Source organism: Passer domesticus, chromosome 12 (genome assembly GCF_036417665.1).
Source record: "Passer domesticus isolate bPasDom1 chromosome 12, bPasDom1.hap1, whole genome shotgun sequence".
Taxonomy (NCBI): domain Eukaryota; kingdom Metazoa; phylum Chordata; class Aves; order Passeriformes; family Passeridae; genus Passer; species Passer domesticus.
Window position 1 is genome coordinate 5,641,414 of NC_087485.1, and position 19,181 is coordinate 5,660,594.

The window sequence follows — 19,181 nt, forward strand, 5'->3', positions numbered from 1 at the left end:
AACATTGCTTAGTTTAGAGTTTTCAAATGATTATTTAAAAAATATTTTCTGGTTAAGATTACATATCTGTCCCTGTGAACATCTGTTTAGAGCAGAACACCGATAGAGAGAGTTACTCTGGTGCACAGAAAATATCTCCTTTTTCAGTGTGTCACATAAGCTGGTATTTTTGAAGAATATTGATGACCAGATAAACCTAAAACTTTTATCAACATTGTTCCGTTGATTCTAACCACAGGTCAAAGAGAAGCCAGTGGATTCCAGTAATAGATACCCTGATGCTATTACATGCCCCTTTGCTCAAGTTTTATCAAAAGTGTTCCTATCAGTTTGCATTAAAGAACACATTTGCTATAAAATCAGTCAGTTCCATTTAGTTTTCCATGTATTATTTTGTACAATGCTTTCCTAGCTGTGTCCTTCCAGGGATTTGCATTTCAGGGATCAGCTTGAAAGAAAACCCTGGAAGAAAACTTGAGCATGACCATATTCTGTACGAGCACACACACATGCACACTTCTATTATTGCTCTGTCATTTGGCTCCTAAGCCATATTCCTTCTACCCAGATGTCCAAATAAATCCATAAATAGAAGGAGTAAAAGACATTAAAGTCCAGTATCTGATTTTCTCCCTGTTAGAGTAAGCTCTTCCCTGGGAAGCAATGGCACTGTTCAATTCAGACTGCACATTGCTGCTGGAAATGATAAAATGTCCTAGGAAGGAATGTAAATCCACATCCCTGGTATTTGATACATTTAAATCAGGTCATATAGTCACTGTTATTAATTAGAAACAGTGTCGAAGTAAAAACATTTTAAATAAACCCAGGGACTGAATGTTAAAGCTGTCACTTTTTACACGGCCTCATGATTCAAGGATTAATGGACCTTAAAACAACCATAAACCACCGAGGCCCCTGCTCAGGTTTGGAAGAATAAGAATAGTTTTATTTCTGCTTCAGTCTGCCTGTCCTAAATTCATTGTGTGTCAGTGGGCACTGTAAACACTTTTAAGTATTGTGACATTGTGGTACAAGATGCTGCTAATCTGTTTCCTCCTGACCTTCAGCAGCTCCACACCTTGTGATTCACAGAAAAAAGAAAACAAAGTAATGAAAGAGAGATATAAAATACAGAGCCTGTATTTTACTTACTGATAAAACCAGAATAATACTTGAAATATTTAGGATTTATTTTAAAATACCTCTTTCACAGAAGCCTTTTCTGTATCTTTTTTCTTCTTTTTTTTTTTTCAATGGCAACTTTTAACTCTCTGCATTAACAGATGTAAAGTGTAATGCAAAGGGTTAGAGGATTTGTGAGCTAGGGACTTTGCAGAACAAAAATGCTGCAGTTTAGAAGCAAGATCAAGTATGCAGAGTACATTTCTGGAAGGCCAGAAAAATGAAGTCATCACTACTATTTAACACAACAACCCAAAACAAAAAGGGGCAAAAACCCAAAGAAACAATAGCCAGCAGTGCTATCATGAGTGCCAGGAGTTGTGATTACACTGGAATTAAAGTATGTGTAGTTATCACAGCATACAGAAATCAGATACCAAACTAAATGAAATAATGACTGAGAAACAGAGAAAAAAATCCCCATTATTTTATTTTTAACTTTATCTGATACGAAGGTCAAATTTTCTGTGTTGTAAGGATCAGAAAAAACACAACTGGAAACTTTGAAAGTTTCAAATTCCAACCTCTTTCTTAGAACTGACTTCCTGACCACACTAAAAAGGTGCTTGGTCAGGTTTCATTTTAGTTGCTCAACCTGGAAAACTGGGAGAAGAAAGCAACTGTATTTAAAGCAAATGTAGCATGTGAGTGAAGCTTTACTTGGTACATAAAGTACCCATTAATTTTCACTATTTTCTACTATATATAATGCCTTTCTCTCAACTGCTCATCAGCTTGGAACCATAGTGCACCAGCTAAAGAGAACTTTGTGTCCTGAATTGTTTGACTCACTTGTTACCTAAAGTTTTTACTGCATCTATTTCAAATGTTACTTGGTTGCCAACATAATTCTCACAAAATAACATAAAAAGAGTTTTTTAAAAAAAGACAAAATGGGATCAGGAGGAAACACCACTACTATTAGAAAAATATGCCACAAATGTCTAGTAATTAATGTGATCAGGACCTAAAATTAATCACCAGTGTCTATTCTATACAAAATAATTCTCTGTCGCTTGCTTAGAAGTGGACTGACATTGTAAGGCAGATAATAAATACTTTTGTCATTCTCACTCTAAAGGAATTTAATTTTCATAATTAGAAAATAGTCAGATGGTTTCTTTTGAGTGCAAACAAATAAATAGCTTTTAAAAACAATTGCTTTTAGAAGCAATTTTACTATTGACTGCTTACTGATAGATACATTGATATACACAGACCTTTTTTCCTGAATATTCTACCTATCAAGGTAACTTTTGCTATAAACAGTGTTTTAAAATTATCACATAAAAAACTACCAAGCACTAAATTAGAAAAAAAAAAATAGAATTTTGAAAGTGATAGTTAAATTTATGAAGCAATTCTGCTGCACTCAGAGGCTTGCTGCTTGGCATGCAAGCACATTCCAGAGTGTCTATGTGCCATGCAGGTGAAGCTCTTTGCACAGTATTAAAAGGTGGGAGAAAGGATGAAAGCACCAAAGGCTGCACAATTACAGCCATGTGCAGAACACATGTACTTTGGACTTAAGCTTGTTTGCATGACTAATAGAGATAATATTGAATGTCTTCTCTCATCTTTTTTTTTTTTTTGGCTCAGTGCCTCTTTTGCTACCTCCAAGAGCTGTTAATTTTGTTCACTGCTGAGCAAAAGTCAAAGTCAGAGTCTAAACAGCTTGTAATGAGTTTTCAATGGCCCATCTCACTGAAATTGAGGGCAAAGGAGCAGCAGACTTAGACACTGTCAGCCCTCAGAATTTATTATTGAGGGAGCAACACGTTCAGTAGCAAATACATAGAGGAGGGGCTGAGAATTCTGGCAGCTTTGCATAAAGCCTTTAGCATGGTCTGCATTACTTATGTAAATACCTTGACAACACAGATAAACACTCAAAAATCAATGCAATGCAGCTCAATTAACTGTGCAATGAGATTGGTAATGTCGCAGCAACTTTATTTGGCAGCCAGTTAGTGCTCAAGTTTTAAGTCCTGCTCCAGAAAAGTGATTAATACTTTGCTAAATACCTTAAAGTCAGGAGGAAAGTGGGGGTTAGGATGCTTAGCACTGATAAGGAGCCACTGGTAATTTTGTGAGTCCTTAGTGACCGTTTTTATGGGCTGCACAAGGAGAGCTCTTGCACCTCGGTGGTGCAATGCTGATGTTTGTGAGACTCACACCTCTCCCACTGCTCAGGGAGGAATTTTCACAGTTCTGTCTCTTCAAGTGTACACTTGGATATATTCCACTAACCCCTGCTATGTGCTTCTTCACTTTTCTGCTTCCCATTTTAATTCATTGGGGTTTTTGCTCCCTACTAACTCTCTTACAGATCACGAAAGTTATCTTCACTGGATCTCTGATTGAAAATTACAGCTGTAAGCTGGTTAGCTGCTTTTATTCTTTCAAAAGAAAAGCAAGAAAGCTACTACTAGAGCTTCCAAACCCAGGAAAGAGTTCTCAACAGAGAATTTGTGTATTTATAACTGAAATTCTTTCTCTCTCCTGGAAGCCTGCAATTGAGTTCCTGTTAGGAAGTCAGGCTTCATAGTTAGGGGGGTGAAGAACAACAGATTTTTAAACACTGAAGGAGTAACCCCAAAAGGGAAGACATGCAAGAAAAACATAGAACAGAGATCAAAAATATCTTATTCTGGATGAACTAAACAGGCATTTATGGTTTTACACATTGCAATGTCTGTTACCTCAGCCTTTCCCCAACCAAGCCTTTGATTTAGCACAAATACTCCACGTTGTACTTACACACACTTCACACAGCTTCCTTTTGTTCTTACAGCTACAGACCCATAAAGAACTCTGCTTCTGTCATATTTTATGCTACTTTTTCATGCATCACTACTTACGCAGGGAATGGGGAAAAGTTAGCAATTAAAAATGCAAGGCTTTGTTTGGCTTGATGTCATTTTGTTTAATGCCTATAAAAAACACCTCCAAATCACCTCAACTTCCATCAACATTACTACATTCCACTCTTCTAACATTACATAAAACATGTTCACTATCTTTACTGGAAAGTTTCTACCTACTACAAAATTGTAGTTTTATCTATTATAGAAATTATAGTCATGCACGCATTAAAAAAAAATATTTACACATTCTTTTTGAGAAAAGTGCCAAGAAAATAGGCAAAGTTATTGAATTCCCAGACAATGTCCTGTCCATATTCAGAGGGAAGGAGAGACTTAATGCTTTCTAAGAAGAAAACAATATTAAGAGGACAAGAAAACTTTGCACATCATTCAATACTGCACAAAAGCATAAGTAAGAATTGTATGAATAGAGCAGTAAATAGTAAAAAAACCACATGATTTAGTATAACTTACTGGGGATATATTCAACTCCTCTGTATTCAGTATTATTGACAAGCATTATATTCAGGTAATTGAAGTTTAAATGCAAATAAATGAGAACTCTGTATCAGCAGCAACTACGGAGACAGTGCTCTACACAAGACACAGCACAAGTGGATAGAAAACAGAAAAGTTTTGGCAAAAAGTACTCAAAGCACAGTAAGAAGACAAATTAAAACCTAATTGAAAGAAAAATATTTTATGATGTTGTTAAATCTTTCCAAATACCTCAATCTATACTTTCCCAATAAATCTCCTAGATTCTGAAAACAAGCATCTGTTAAGAAATCACATGCTTAGCATACTTTGAATTTTAAATTCAAATTCTTTTACTGGCAAAAATAATGCTTAACATGTCTTTGGTGGTACCAGATGAAAGGGTTTGTACAGTTTGAGAGGAATGTCACATCCATCCTCTTTTACGTATGCATCACATAATAGCCTGTTTTATATAGGACATAAGACCTTTTCAAAAAGGGCCTTGAATGAATAATGTACTACAGCGTCGTGGGTGTCATCAGGTATAATAGAAGAGTCTCTTGCACCATGTATTAGTGAGGGTAGATCTCTGCAATTCTATCACCACATAAAACACCTCCCAAAATTGTCATAGTCAGGTCAGAGCAAGCATTTCAATTTTTCACAGCCCTGTTTTGTTTCCCTCCCTCTCACTCCATGTTGGCAAAGGCTCTGGGTACTCGTGCACACCATTTAACAGAGAGAGCAGAAAATCGTCCCAGCAGGGTCTGCCCACTGCTGCACCTTCCCAAGGACACCACTTTGGGTGTGAACTCCACAGTAATGTTTATTTCCCACCCACACCAAACTCAGGAACAAGCAAAGTGTATTATTCCAGATGACTCCCAGCCTCTCAAAGAGAGAAAAGGGGAATATATCCTCATATCATTGCCAACCAAAAGGGGAGGCATGAACTTTGCTTCTGCTGCTCAAAGCCTTGATGTTTCCAGCCTTTCCAGCAGAAATTAAAACACCATTTCTATATGCTGTGTATATATATATATATATGCTCTAAAACTCACATAATTCTAGGAGCAAAATATTTGCCCCTACACTTCACATTTCACTGTTATGCCAATGTTGAAAAGCTCAATTTTTTCCCATGGAACAGTGAACATTTATACAATCATTAAAAGCCCATCTTGCACCATATTTTTATCCTTCTCAGTTTTAATACATTTTTATAATTGCATTGAGGATATTCTAACTCTGTTTTTAGTGCAACAATAAAATTTATGAACCATGACAAACGTATCATATCAAAGATCACCCGAAGAATAACAATGTGCACGTCAATAGAAGAACCTCAGCTTCTGCTTCATAGGAACTTGGGATTGGGAGGTGATAAATACCTAAAATAGTATTCCCATGTTAACTGTGAAATGCCAACAATACCAATTTTTCTCCTAAGCAAAAGGAAACATGGTGTTGTAGAAGACAATTTTTTTGCAAACATGTTGTGTTAACAACTTTAGTTTTAATGGCATTTAGATTTTTTTTAAATCTAATTCATTCCGATTTTACTGATTTCACCCTCGTGCTTTTTTGTATAATAAATGTGATAACTAATTACCTTCTAGTTCTTGCTGCAAAAGACCTATTTCCAAATCTGTTTCTAATATTCCTATTTTTACCTGTGCAAATTTCTACACGCCCCCCCACACCTTCACCACAGCTGCTGACAGCCTCCTGCATTAGCCTGTTAGAGATAATATTCTAAGAGAGTAAATGGTTTTCAATTAGAAAGCCCTTAAAGCCAAATCTTGTTTTGACATCATATTACTGATTATAAACTCATTTAAACATGCAATAACTAAAACACATGCATGAAAACTTACAATTTATTAAATTCTAACAGATTTTAAACGGTATACTTCCTAATTAAACATGCTGTGTATTTGAGATTGTGTGTATATTTTCAGAGTTTCCTTAGTGTTACACAATACATCATATTTTTAAATAAATCATTAAAAATGAGGAGGCAGGGAAAATCCATTACAATATTTAAAGTTCCCAGGTTATTTCAATTTGTTTTTTCTGGGTAAGAAAAAAGAAAGAGAAGAAAAATATCCTGGTAAGGTTCATGCAAAAGCAGAGATAATCTACCCATTTTTTTAAACAGTTATTGTGACAAAACAGATTGAAAAGGTATTGTAGATCCAAGAATACATAAATGAAATGCATCCCACTGGAAAAGCTTTTTTTGCTCACATTGTCATTTACAGCTTCTGAATTAATAGACCAAGAAAGGCACCACAGGCACCAACAAAATGCAGTAAAACCATTGGCAGCCAGTGGTGTCTCAAAGTTTAATTCCCCTGGGGAGAAAAGGACACTGCCTAATCTGTATTCAGTCCTGACATTGTCCACATCTGATATGGAACATTAGCTACTAACTCTCTCAATAGACTAGTGTCCTTCAGTTTATATTACTTTATGTTAATAGTAGAAAAATTACACACAACATCATTTATCATTGTTATACTGTACTATACAAGCCATAGCTTATTTTAATATATTTATTTACCCTTAAGAGGAACAGAAATTTAAATATATATCTCTCAATCTATATAAATTTAAAGATAAGCTTATAGTGCCAGATTCAGGGCAGAGCTGCAGAATGGATATCCCCCTTAAAAATGTGTTTTAATTGTACAAAGAATCTCATGAGGGATCATGCTGCTGTAATAAGAAAAAAAAAACCACTTTATTTGGGCTCTAAATCTTACCGAATCTGTACACAACATAACATTGCACCTTAATCATAATTTATTTTTTGATTTCTTTTTTCTGTTCTATCACAGGCAGCTGCTCTGTGACTCTGTTTTCACATCCTCCTTCTCCCTCAGCAAACTGCCCTTACATTATTTACCTACAGCTCAGGTAGGCAAGCTCTGTCCCCTTTAAAGGGAAAAAAATGCAGTTCATGAATCAACAAAGAACTGGGATTTGATTTTTTATGGATCGCAATCTACATCTCAGTACATCTAAATTTCAATTAGTCTGTTTAAAAACACTCCTGCAGCCAGTGATGTGTGCTGTTTGCCTGGGCTATCCAGAAAAGAAAAAAAGACAGCAATGATGAAGAAGAGATAGACAGAAATCTATACTCTATTAAATGTATATTACTTTACCTTTAGATTTTAAAATGTAAGAAGTCAAATTAATGATGGATCTGTTTTTCAGAAAAAGTAGTTACCCAGAATCATCCAATCACACTGAATCCCAGATAATAATTCCTACATAAAATTCAGAATTTTTTATTTGCTAATGGGGATTGTTTTTATTGCATTTCATACAGAAATGTTATTCTTAAAGGTTCAAGCAATGGAAAATGTAACACATAGCCACAAATACATTTTTTTCCAAGAGTACTACCCTTCCTATTATAAAAATCCATGCTATTTTCAAGTTGAATTTGTTCAACTCCAACACTCAGCCATTGGATCTAAGTCTACCCAAAGTTCCTCCATCAAGCTCCAGTGCTGTAGAACAACTCATCGAAGCCTGACTGGTTTTAGAACAATTAGTCCAGATTAAAAGGAAATTAAGTAGAATGACTGACAACAGTAGAGCATCATTGGATGGTGGGCACCCTTTTACTACTTACTAATATTTTTTTTGGCTAAACTGAACCAAAAACAAAAAGCAAAACAACCAAACCCCTCATACGTGTCATCCTTGAGAACACCACAGCCTGTCTGCAAATATTCAATGAGACATTTTCTCAGGTCAGGTTTCTCAGACAGCTCCACTGAGCGAGAATACTCCAACATTTCCCAGGTACAAACGAAGTTCAGACTCTGACATCCTGTTGAATATTGCAGCATTTGTCAAGAAATCAAGGCCACGGCTTCCTTGTGGCAAGGAGAGCAGGTTACGAAGGAACCTCTCATGCCATAAAGCACAAGGAGGATCAGATCCTTAAACAGTCAGAATTTTCATTTCACAGCACTTTTTCCCAAGCAAGAACAGAGTGATAAATTCAGTGTTTGACCTTAGAATTTGTAGGGCAGCAACAAAAGGATATATTCCATCCAGCAATATCTTAAATCTATTTTAAAGTGAAGTGTTTGCGCTTACGATTGTTTTGAATTTTTTTTTTCCTAGCTACAAAACAACTGAAGGTGTAACTTAAGTGACCAAGAGTGATTGTACAATGTCCATTCACCAAAAAAATAAATAAATAAATTTGGACAATTAAATTAAATCACAATTAAAGATGAGAAGTTTGTACACAAACGTTACCACTCCCTTATAGTCACAAACACTATAAATTTTCCACTGGTGGTGTTCACATATTATTTGTATTAAAGCACTAAAATCAGAAGGGGGAAAAAAAAAGAAAACTATGAAGATAAAATACATTAAAAACTAGATGAAAGAGGGTGAGGAAGAATTGCCCAGTTTATCCAGGCAGACAGACAGACTGGTAGATGGAGGTTCCTGCTGCCTCGTTCATTAAGGTCATCCCCTGACCCCCGTGCCACTGAGGAAAAGACAACAGCTGTTTCCAGTATCAGTGGCAAGAATGATGGAAGTGAATTAATCCACAGATGGAGACCAGCACCTGAAGGGACCAGTCTGGTGAGCAACAACAGTCTTTGCCTGAGAAACACACTTAAATGTTACCATATGGAGTGCTAACAGGAGACAGAGGGGAACGGAGAGCTCTGCACGCCGCGTTATTGCCACAAAAGCTTAAGCATCCTATTATTGATAAGGATAACAAAAAAAGCTGTTCTGCCTAGGCATTCCTGATTTACAATTCATAAACTATCAAACTGGTTAAGATGCCTTAATTAAGAGAAGCTAGGTGATTAAATTACTGAACTGAATGAATCTACCCAAATAAAAGTGTAGAATAAGATTGTAAGAGGACAGAACTCAGAGATGCAAAAGCCCCATTAAAATCTGAATCAATTCCTCCTGATGATATGTTTTTCAGACTGAAGATGCATCAGCTGTTAAGCCAATATGACACTTCATGTTAGTCAAAAGGCTGAAAAGCTGCAATCATGTTTTATTAAAATAACTACACACGCTGGGCTGGGCTGAGGGAGAGTACCATGGTGCCAGAAAACAACAATTAATTTAGTATCTCTGAACTCTTACATGTAGCATTTGCAGTTCAAACACCAGAATGTAACTGTCCATCTTTATTTGAATGTATTTTCTACACATGGCCTCAGGGTCCTTGGGGAATAACAGACTGGAAGAAACAGAGCTGCACTACCAGAAATGCTGAAAAAATAAAGCTCAAATATATTGACAGAGCTGGAGAACTGAATAGCAAATATTTGGAGGTCACTGGCCAGTTTCATGTCTCCCTTATGAAGCATAAAACCCACTAAAATAAGGAAAACAAATGCTTGTGGTTAGCGAGCCTGTGTCTGCAGCCCCGAGGGCTGCGTGCAGCTGGTACTGCACCAGGGCAGAGCAGAAACCACCTTTGCCACCCAAAACTGCCTCCCAGCTGGGGCAGAATTTGACAGACAATTTTCACTCGGCCAGTTGACAGCAGGTTGCCCCCCTCTGGGCATTTCACCCCAGCCAGAAATTCAAGATTAGATCAAATGGGCAGGTATGACCACTGACTCCTGAGAGCAGGTGTTTGTGCAAGTGCCACACCACTGTCTCTCATCTTCCTCCTCCCAGTTTTATTCAGAATAAGCAATTCCAAGCCTGTAAAAAGCATGCTCATGATGCAGAACAAATCAGAGGTTTTCCTGGATTTTTGCTCCCTGAAGTGTGCCCCCAGGGTGTCAGCTCTGGGATCATCATATTAAGAAGTGTGTGCACACTTCTGCTTCTAAGGCTTTTTTTTTGTGTTTACATTAAAACTCACATTTTAAAGTAGTTTTAGAGCTAAGATGTCAATAGATCTCTAAACTGAGACTCAGAGAAGACTTCAGCCCATTCAAGCAGCCTTCAGTGAGGAGGAAGGTTTACCTACTTTAAACATACTTTCACATTTCAATAGGTTAAAAAAAGCTTCACTGCAAAATGAAATTTTGCAGGTCATTTACTGATTATGATTAAATCACCTTCATTTATTACCATACGGAAAATAAGCCACTGTACTCAACATGGGAGGTAATCTTAACTGCTTAGCAATTTATTCAAATACTCAGAAGTGAAAATTATTTCTGGGCTGTTCATTCATTAATAAGGGCAGATGGATGGCAGTTTGAGACATTATTTAAATATCTTTGAAATATAATTTCTAGTTTATATAGGCCAAAGAGGTTTCCCTGTTTACATATTCCAATCGGTGCAATATGAAGAAAGATATATTTCAAGATCTGATTCTGTGAGAAGATTCAACTTCTGGGCTAAAATACACAAATACACAGAATTAAATTTAAACACCAGAGATAAACTGTTTTTTTCCTGCACTATATTCTTCCTATTGCAGGTTCCATTAACAGTGAACTTATAAAGTCAATGCAGCAGGGTGCAGCTGATCTACAATGCCAAGTGCATATCAGTAAAATGACACTGTCCTTTTCAAGAAGCACTTTTTATAATTATTTCCAAGAGTTTTCTAAGAGTTCAGCGGTCTCAATGGGGAAACAAAGCCTTTCTCACCCTTTCCATGTGGATTCCACAACAGGTGCTTGAGTGAGGGGATTTGGGTGCTGCAAAGTATTTTTTAACAAAGTATTTCACCCATGCAGAATGTGTCAATTTGTGTAACAGTGTGTTGTAATGAAAAGGAAAATGCTTTCATAATTTTGGAGCATTTTCTCTATTGGATGGGGCAGGGAGGCAATGTTTAAGTACATCAACTATGTCTCTTTAATTAGGTCATTAATCAGCATCTATGAAAGCTGATGAGATGCATTTTTTCAAGCCCCATATGCTTCAACTTTAGACTAAAATTTCTTCTCAGCTCTGAAACCAGTAAAATACTTCTACCATTCCTACCAGAAAAAATAATCTGCATATCTACCTATCACTGAAATTCTTCCCTGCATAGTTTCTCCTCAGTGCAGTGGCTGTTCACCTCCAACCTTGACCTGCTGGAGTCCAACAAAAACCCACAGAGCTCCTTCTCTGCACCCATCTGTAATGATGTAAATCCCAAGAAACTTCCTTACATCAGTGGAGTCACCCAGAGGTCACAGCAAACTATTTAGCTTTCTTTGCTTCATCCTTTTCCTTTATCCATTACTTACATCTTTAAAAAAATCACATCAGCCACTGTAAACTCAAGTGTTTGCAACAAACTCTGGTTCCAAAGTTTGAAATGTGGCTTTAGAAGAATTATGCACAAAATCAGCGCTGAAAAAAACCTCTATTGGCTCACAGAAAATAAAATGCCTTCTCTCCAGATTACAAGACTGAAAGGGAGCATTCAATTTTCCAAAGTTAAGCTATATAACACAGATCACTGAATTTTATCCAGTTTGTTCTGTATCCAGGGCAATCACTAACACATGACTAAGGCATGTTTTCCAGAAACAGCTAGCCTTGAAAGATTCATAATTATCCCTTTTTACAATAATATTGCTGCTATATATTACTTTAAATTAATGTGAACAGAGAACTGGAAACTAAATTCAGCTGCAAATGCCCAAAACGTCACACAGTTCAGAACTCCAAGAACTTGATTTTTGCTCTGGAACAAGGACAGTGTGTGTGAGCACCCCAGACAGAGAAACCCTCCTGATGACATCAAGCATTTGGGTGTTTACTTCAAGGCTTGGAGATTATTTTTAGACATTGTTGGGACTTTCTGGGGGATATCTCCTTACTGTGCATCTGAAAAACAAGAGCCTGAACTGGGGGGATTTGAATGAGGAGCTACTGGCTAAACTGAGGGAGTCTTTGCCATCTATTCTGTATAATCCAGAGGCTGTGACTCCTCCCAGTTACACACTGGGATTGCACATCCCTTCCCCAGCAGGCTCGTCCATGGGAACCCCAGACCTCAGCACTACACTCCAACAAACAGGGAAGATCATAAAATATCACTTAGGCAGAAATTGAATGAGTAATTGGGTATCTCAGCATTCCTGGAACTCCTTCCAGGAGGTGGCAGAGTCATTGAAAAGCAAAAGGAAACATGGCTTAAGAAAGGAAAGCACACAGTGAAATTAAAATGCTTGACAAATAATTATATTGGCAAAAATTGAATAAAATAACAGTTTTCTAACTAGGCCTCTTTTAGCCTGAACTACCACCCCACCAGAACACAAATATTTTCATGGTGCCTATACTACCAATAATTATTTGTCCTGGTGAATTGCAGCTATGCTTTCACCAAAGAACTTCTGGGGAGAAAAAAAAAATCAGCTTTCCTAAGACAGAGGAGGGAAGAAAACTAAGTTAATAAATCATTCTGCCTCAGATCTCTGGAAGATGTCTTAGTGATGATGTTTCACACTTTTGGTTATTTTTTAGCTACTGGCTTAACTTATTTATTGTTTGCCACCAAATTTCAAGTAACATTTGAAATTACTCAACCTTTCTACTTGTGTGTGTGTTTGTCCCTTTTTCCTGCAAAGCAGAGCTTTCCTTCTGGAGATATGTATTGAACAGTTCTTGCCTGACCTATGGATTAATCAGAATTTAAATACTGTATTATTTCAACAGGCACTTCTAATATCTGTGTTTCCTGCCATGAAATGTAATTAGGGAAAATTAATTTACCAGGGGAGCTCTGAAGCTTTACCTTCTTCCCCACTGCTATTTGCACTGGGTGATACTCACAGGTAATTCCTTCTATTCCAAGTGCACCAGGGCTATCCTCCCCTAGACTGCCACAGAGCAGAAAATGTCACCCACTGTTTGGAAGGTTCACAACAGTGACATTTTCCCAGTGAAACGGAACTGTAGCAGTCAGCTCAATAGGTTTATCATTGTTAATGAAAACAATTGGAAATACACTGAACATCTTGTTCTGTGACTTAAATCAGTGTGTAACTGTATTAGAGATGCAAGCCAGTGCTCCAGGACAGATTATCTCCCCGTGAGGCTCTGATGGAGCTCTGCTGTTTGTGGATGCAGCTGGTGCTCAGGGTTGTCAGGTAGGATAATAAACGAGGTACACCTCAGTTCACATCCCCTGCTTCGGTTTTCATGTTATGTTCTTAACCTGTATCATCCTTTCTTTTTCAACATTGATTTTGATCTGGAGGGCACACAAAAAATATTCAGCTGCAGCGCAATGTTTTTATATACAACTTCAAAAAGTGTTTTTTTGCAGCCTGCATTCAGAATGGGCTGCAGGCCACCCTTTGAAAATTCATTATTCAGTTTATCTGGAGACAGAAACAGGGAACACATCAGATCATCTGCGTGGTGAAAGCAGCCCATCTTTTACAATTGGGTTTTGAGGATTTTCCCTGTGAAACAAAGGCCAGACCACAGGGATGAGTTAGAGAAGTGTGTTCTATTTAACTCAACAGTGTCAGCCATATAACGTGCCCTTTATATCTATAGTTTATTTTAACACATATCAAGGAGACAGAAAATTAGTGATCAATGTAGAAGGGAGCATGAGGTTTCATTATAAATTAATGTATGAAGACTCGGATTTCAATGATGAAACGAACATGAATCTTAAAAATTGTCTGTCTTTATGAAACAGATGAAAATTATTACAGTATATAACTTTTTGGTGACATTTTACTGCAAAGGGCATATTGTTACAAAATTTAGCAATGATGTAGCTAACAGAAATACTGCAGGGATAGATAAGATTATTTATGTAACATGATAAAGCATGAAACATGGATGTATTTGACTCATGGGGTTGCAGAATGGGAAAAATACTTTGCCCTGCTCATAAGTGAACCCTCCTGTTAAATCAAGGAGCAGCACAGATGGGACTTACTGGAAGCCAAGACTGCACAGAAACAGTCAAATCCAGTCCATCCAGTTGTGCTCGGGAGCACAAAAAGTTAATGGAAGTAAAAAAGGAAAAAGAGGGAGAAAATACGAGAAAGGTTTAGAGACCTCACTTGGGTATCCACTTCAGTGGTGGGGTTTTTTCCAAAACCAACCCATCCCTGCAGTGTCACAAGAATGTGCTGATAACTGGATTAAAAAAATCACCTACTGAAAATGGAACTGGGTAAAAAACATCAGTAGGTAGAAACACTGCAACACAGAACTGGTGGAAGGCTGCTGCAAAATAATTCTGCTGCCCAAGCTGGAGCTGGAGAAACTCAGTCCCACAAGGGGCCCTGGCTTAACATTACTGGAGGCCTGGAATTAAATTCAGGTTCTGGAATATTTCTAAGATGGAAAGAACACATACACTGATTGACTCACATATAGACATGACTGACTCATAGGAAATAATCACTAGAATACAGAAAGCTCAGAGTTAACAGAAACAAAAACTTGTCATAAAAATACTATCTTTATCAGCTCAATGAATCTTGGCTATACAATCTTTAAAAAAATAATACATCCCACACATCAAAATCAGACAACATCTGACTTATATGCAGAAAATTTGGGCAAACTCAACTGGACACATTTCTCTAAAATAAATGTGATGGAGAAAATAGATTTTCACACAAAACTAAGGTCAAAATTAGGTTTATCTTGGAACTAAAACTTCAGCCTTACCTAAGAAAATATTTTCCCATATGTAAGTTTTCAATACTATTCTCCCTAGAATCGCATAACTGAGTTCAGATTAAAATTACTTGCTATCCTTAATTAATTGAACCTATATTCCATTTTCATCTTGTTTCTCTTCCCTTGTCCTTCCTTCCTACCTTGCCAGGATAAACCATTCTGTTACATTTGCAAGCTCCAACTCAACTCATACCACTGATTTCTTTTAAACAAACAAAAAGACAGTAAAGGAAAGAAAAACAGTGAGAAACACCTGCAAGCTATTATAAATTCTGAACCCACCCACACAGCCTCTAAGTTATACGTAAGTGAAAGAAGATTCAAAGAGAGAAACAAACTGGGTTTTGGGGTGGTTTTTCTTCTATAAATACTGGCAAACAGATTATAATAAAATCTTTAGGAAAATTTTTTTGCACTTTTGGGTTGTGCACAAACAACAATTTCTATTTCCTTCTTGGCCTGGGGATTGTTCAGTGCCATCCCTGATATCTGAAATGTTCATAATGGGCTAGACCTTGGCTGGATGAAGGTACATGACCTCAGGACTGTGCCAACCACATTTCCCAGCAATGAGGCTTGGGATTTATGATTTTCCTGGATGGCAAGTTTTATCACACTGATATTTTTGTTGTTTATCAGACAAGAGAGTTCATCCCTCCCTTTACACAACTGAGAAATACAGGTCAAACAATGCAGGCAATTGGATTTTTCTTAAACTTGAGACATCTTTGATTTCTTTTGTAATAAATTATTATTCATGACGAAATTTGAAAAATTTATTTCAGAGTAAAGAGAAAATGAAAGTTATAAGCTCTGTTCTCTCATGGAGATCTTCTGTACTGAAGAAGTTCTACGAGCTTCCATCAAAACAAATTTTGTTATGAGCAGAAATTAACATGCTCAGCTATAAACTACATTCTAATGGTTAACCAGAAGTCAAAAACCCCAGAGGTGGTATGGCCCTCTGGCATCCAGAAGAATTTTGCTCTGGACATGGTAAGCCAGGTTTTCACCCAGTAAATACATAAAGCATCGAAAGTAATCTAAATTACTTTTCCCTGGAAATAGACATAAAGTATAATAAATTCAGTTTAGTACATTAAGATTTACTATTTCATTTTTACAACTGATCAATCAGCATTCTGTAAAGCTGAGCATCTCACTAAGATGTCAGTGTAAAAAAATGCACTTGAGTATTAAAACACTTATCACTGTAACTGAACACAACCCAAGTAAATGAATTAACTCCATTGCCACAGAACATACTGGAAGAAGTTCAAATTTAGAAAACACAGGATAATTTTCCTTCACATATTTGCCTTGCTGTTCATCTGGATAAAATTTAACATAGCTATGCTTTCACTTATTATATGTAATAATAAAGACACAGTAGAAATACCATAAAGGTAAGGGAATGGTGCAGTATTTGCCTTAATGTAAAATAAACAAAGGAGGCACTTATAAAATATGAATGCCAAGAGCTACAGTGTCTGAGCCCAACCAAGGAGAAAGGTATATTGAAAAATATACTGAAAACGTACAAAAGTACACTGTAATATCCATTTTAAAAGAAATCTAAAGAGTGTTATGAACAAAGGAGTCATCCTTTAAATTTTTTCCTCTGAGCTTTCAGCAGGTTAATACAGACAAATAGATAGATAAATGTTACTTTGCATATAAAATTGTCAGCCTGAGAGCATTCTGAATTCAGCATTCTGAATCAGGACCATGCAATGTAACTTAGAGCAATAAGGAAGCCAGAATCACATGGCTTAATATGTATTACAACCATACTACAGAGTGTTTACTACTGTGATTTAACTTTATTACTTTCTTCTCTTAGTGCTTTTGTTTTCTACTAAAGGTTTTATTTACTTATTCATTCATGCTTTTATTTATTTATTTACTCAGGAGTGCTATCTGAGAAGTCAGTTCTCTTTGCACTTGGTTGGGAAGAATCTGTCACACCACAGGTTTGTTTAGAAACATCAAAGTTCATTGTATGAGTTCACCACCTGCCTCTTGCATCTTAAATTAACTACTGACTCAGACATAAATCACTACAAGTTTCTAAAGTTTCCAAATTATTGTCTAAAGAACAAATTTAAAATCCAAACTGTAAGCACAGCAGTAGCTCAGTCAGGGGAAGAACTGTGATTTTTGTGCTTTGTTGCAGGACATCAGCTTACACAGAGTGTACTGGCTGTTAAAACTCACCACACATGGAAAGAGCAGCAAAGTTCATGAGGTCAAAAAATGTCCACAAACCACAAAGACAGGATCTTGGTGTTAGTAACAGGCAAAAAAAAAAATAAAAAAGACTTTTCACATAGACCACAGGTCTGAGCAAGGGAGAATGAGCTGTGGCAGGGAGGGACATGCTGGATCCTGCAAGTCCAAAGGTGCTGCTCAAGAAAACACAAAAAATACCCCAACAAAACCCCACCAAATTACTAAAGAGGAAGCAAGGAAGTTCAGGCAGATTACTAAAGCAAAAGCTGATCAGAGCTACTGGAGGTTGTAGTGCTTTTCTTTAAAGAGTTCTTAATATTTTCTGACCTCGAGTATTAATCATCTACTAAAATCTGGCTAGGAGAAATAGAAACATTTTAACATTATGATTACAAAAAAGGTACCAATAGCAAGTCCAGATAACAGGTCACATGCAATTTCCATTGTGCACATGTATTTATGAGGTGGTTATACACACTGTGTGCACTCCAGTAATGAAGCCTGTGCTTCAAATGCTCTGTAGCAGCAAACTGTGTGTAATAGCACATGTAAAACAACATTTTCACTTTTGCTGTGAACCAGTTATGTTATCTACCTGTAACCAGTCATTTATTTTACTAATACAACACTGCTTGCTTAAAATACATATGTGCACATCATATGTGCATGTCCTGTGTATTTATGTGTACAGACAGCATATATGCATGGACACAGACACATATCTGTATACAAATAAATTTTATAGGAAAGTGAATAAAAATAGGGTTTTCTACAACTTGGTTTTAAAACTATTTTTGGCTTCTATGATCTATTGAGGGTAGGGAAGCCCAGTTCCATGGTTACAGGGTTTTCTGCCATCCTGCTCTCCTGTCTCTGTATAACTTTTCCCCACTGAAAAGAATTTTACATGTACAAATTTAATAACCCATGTAATTTTACATGTACCAATACGCTTACACATCTGTGTTTGCACATACAGATTTCATATGTATGTGTCCATTTGTGTCCCATATCCATGAAAAACAGTACCTGAGAGAAATTCCTTGAAAGTTTGAAGAATTCCATTTTCACTTTTTTTTTTTTTTTTGCTTTGTTTGAAGCCTGTGGTTTTTGGATAGTTCACTTATTTATTTTAATGCATTTCAGGAAATACTTGTCCAGGCTATTAACCCCAGAGCCATCCCAGCCAGGACAAGCTCTTTATTTGTGAAATATCACCCACTTTTAATGTAAGAGACACCACAAGAGATGTTACCAGGGCCTGAGCTCTCTTCCAGAGAACAATCTGACCAGGGTGTTTGACCCAGGGCTTGCACAAGGCTTGTGCCACCTCCCTGACCTGTGCTGGGAGCCTGAGCAGCTCTGCCTGAGTCTCCATGGAATAAATCTGCAATGGTGATTATTCCATGCTCGAGCCACCTGTCCTAATGAATAACACCTCCTGTGTAGCCCTTCCCAGATATTGGAGTTGGCTACTCAAGCTTGAAAGACAAGTGGAGAAATTAATAACTGGTGCACAGGCTCCTTAAACAGCACAGGGGCAAAAGAGGGAAAGAGGAATTCACTGCTGTGGCTTTCCTACAGCACTGGAAATGGACTTGTGAGTATCAGAAGCAGACACACAGGGGAGTGGTACCACAACTGCATTTTGGCTTAAATTATGAGTCCTTGAACACTGATTATATTTTTACTTCAAATTTCTGAAATAGAGAGAGGCAGAGACTTAAAAATTGATGAGTGCAAAGTTACATGGGTTATTTAGTAGATGAAGAAAACAAC

General features: G+C 37.0%; 1 protein-coding gene across 4 annotated transcripts in view; it reads right to left on the bottom strand.

Annotated features, from left to right (window-relative positions):
• WWOX (WW domain containing oxidoreductase) overlaps positions 1-19,181 on the bottom strand; it is a 475,065-nt gene that overhangs the window by 203,237 nt on the left and 252,647 nt on the right. The window lies entirely within an intron of this gene.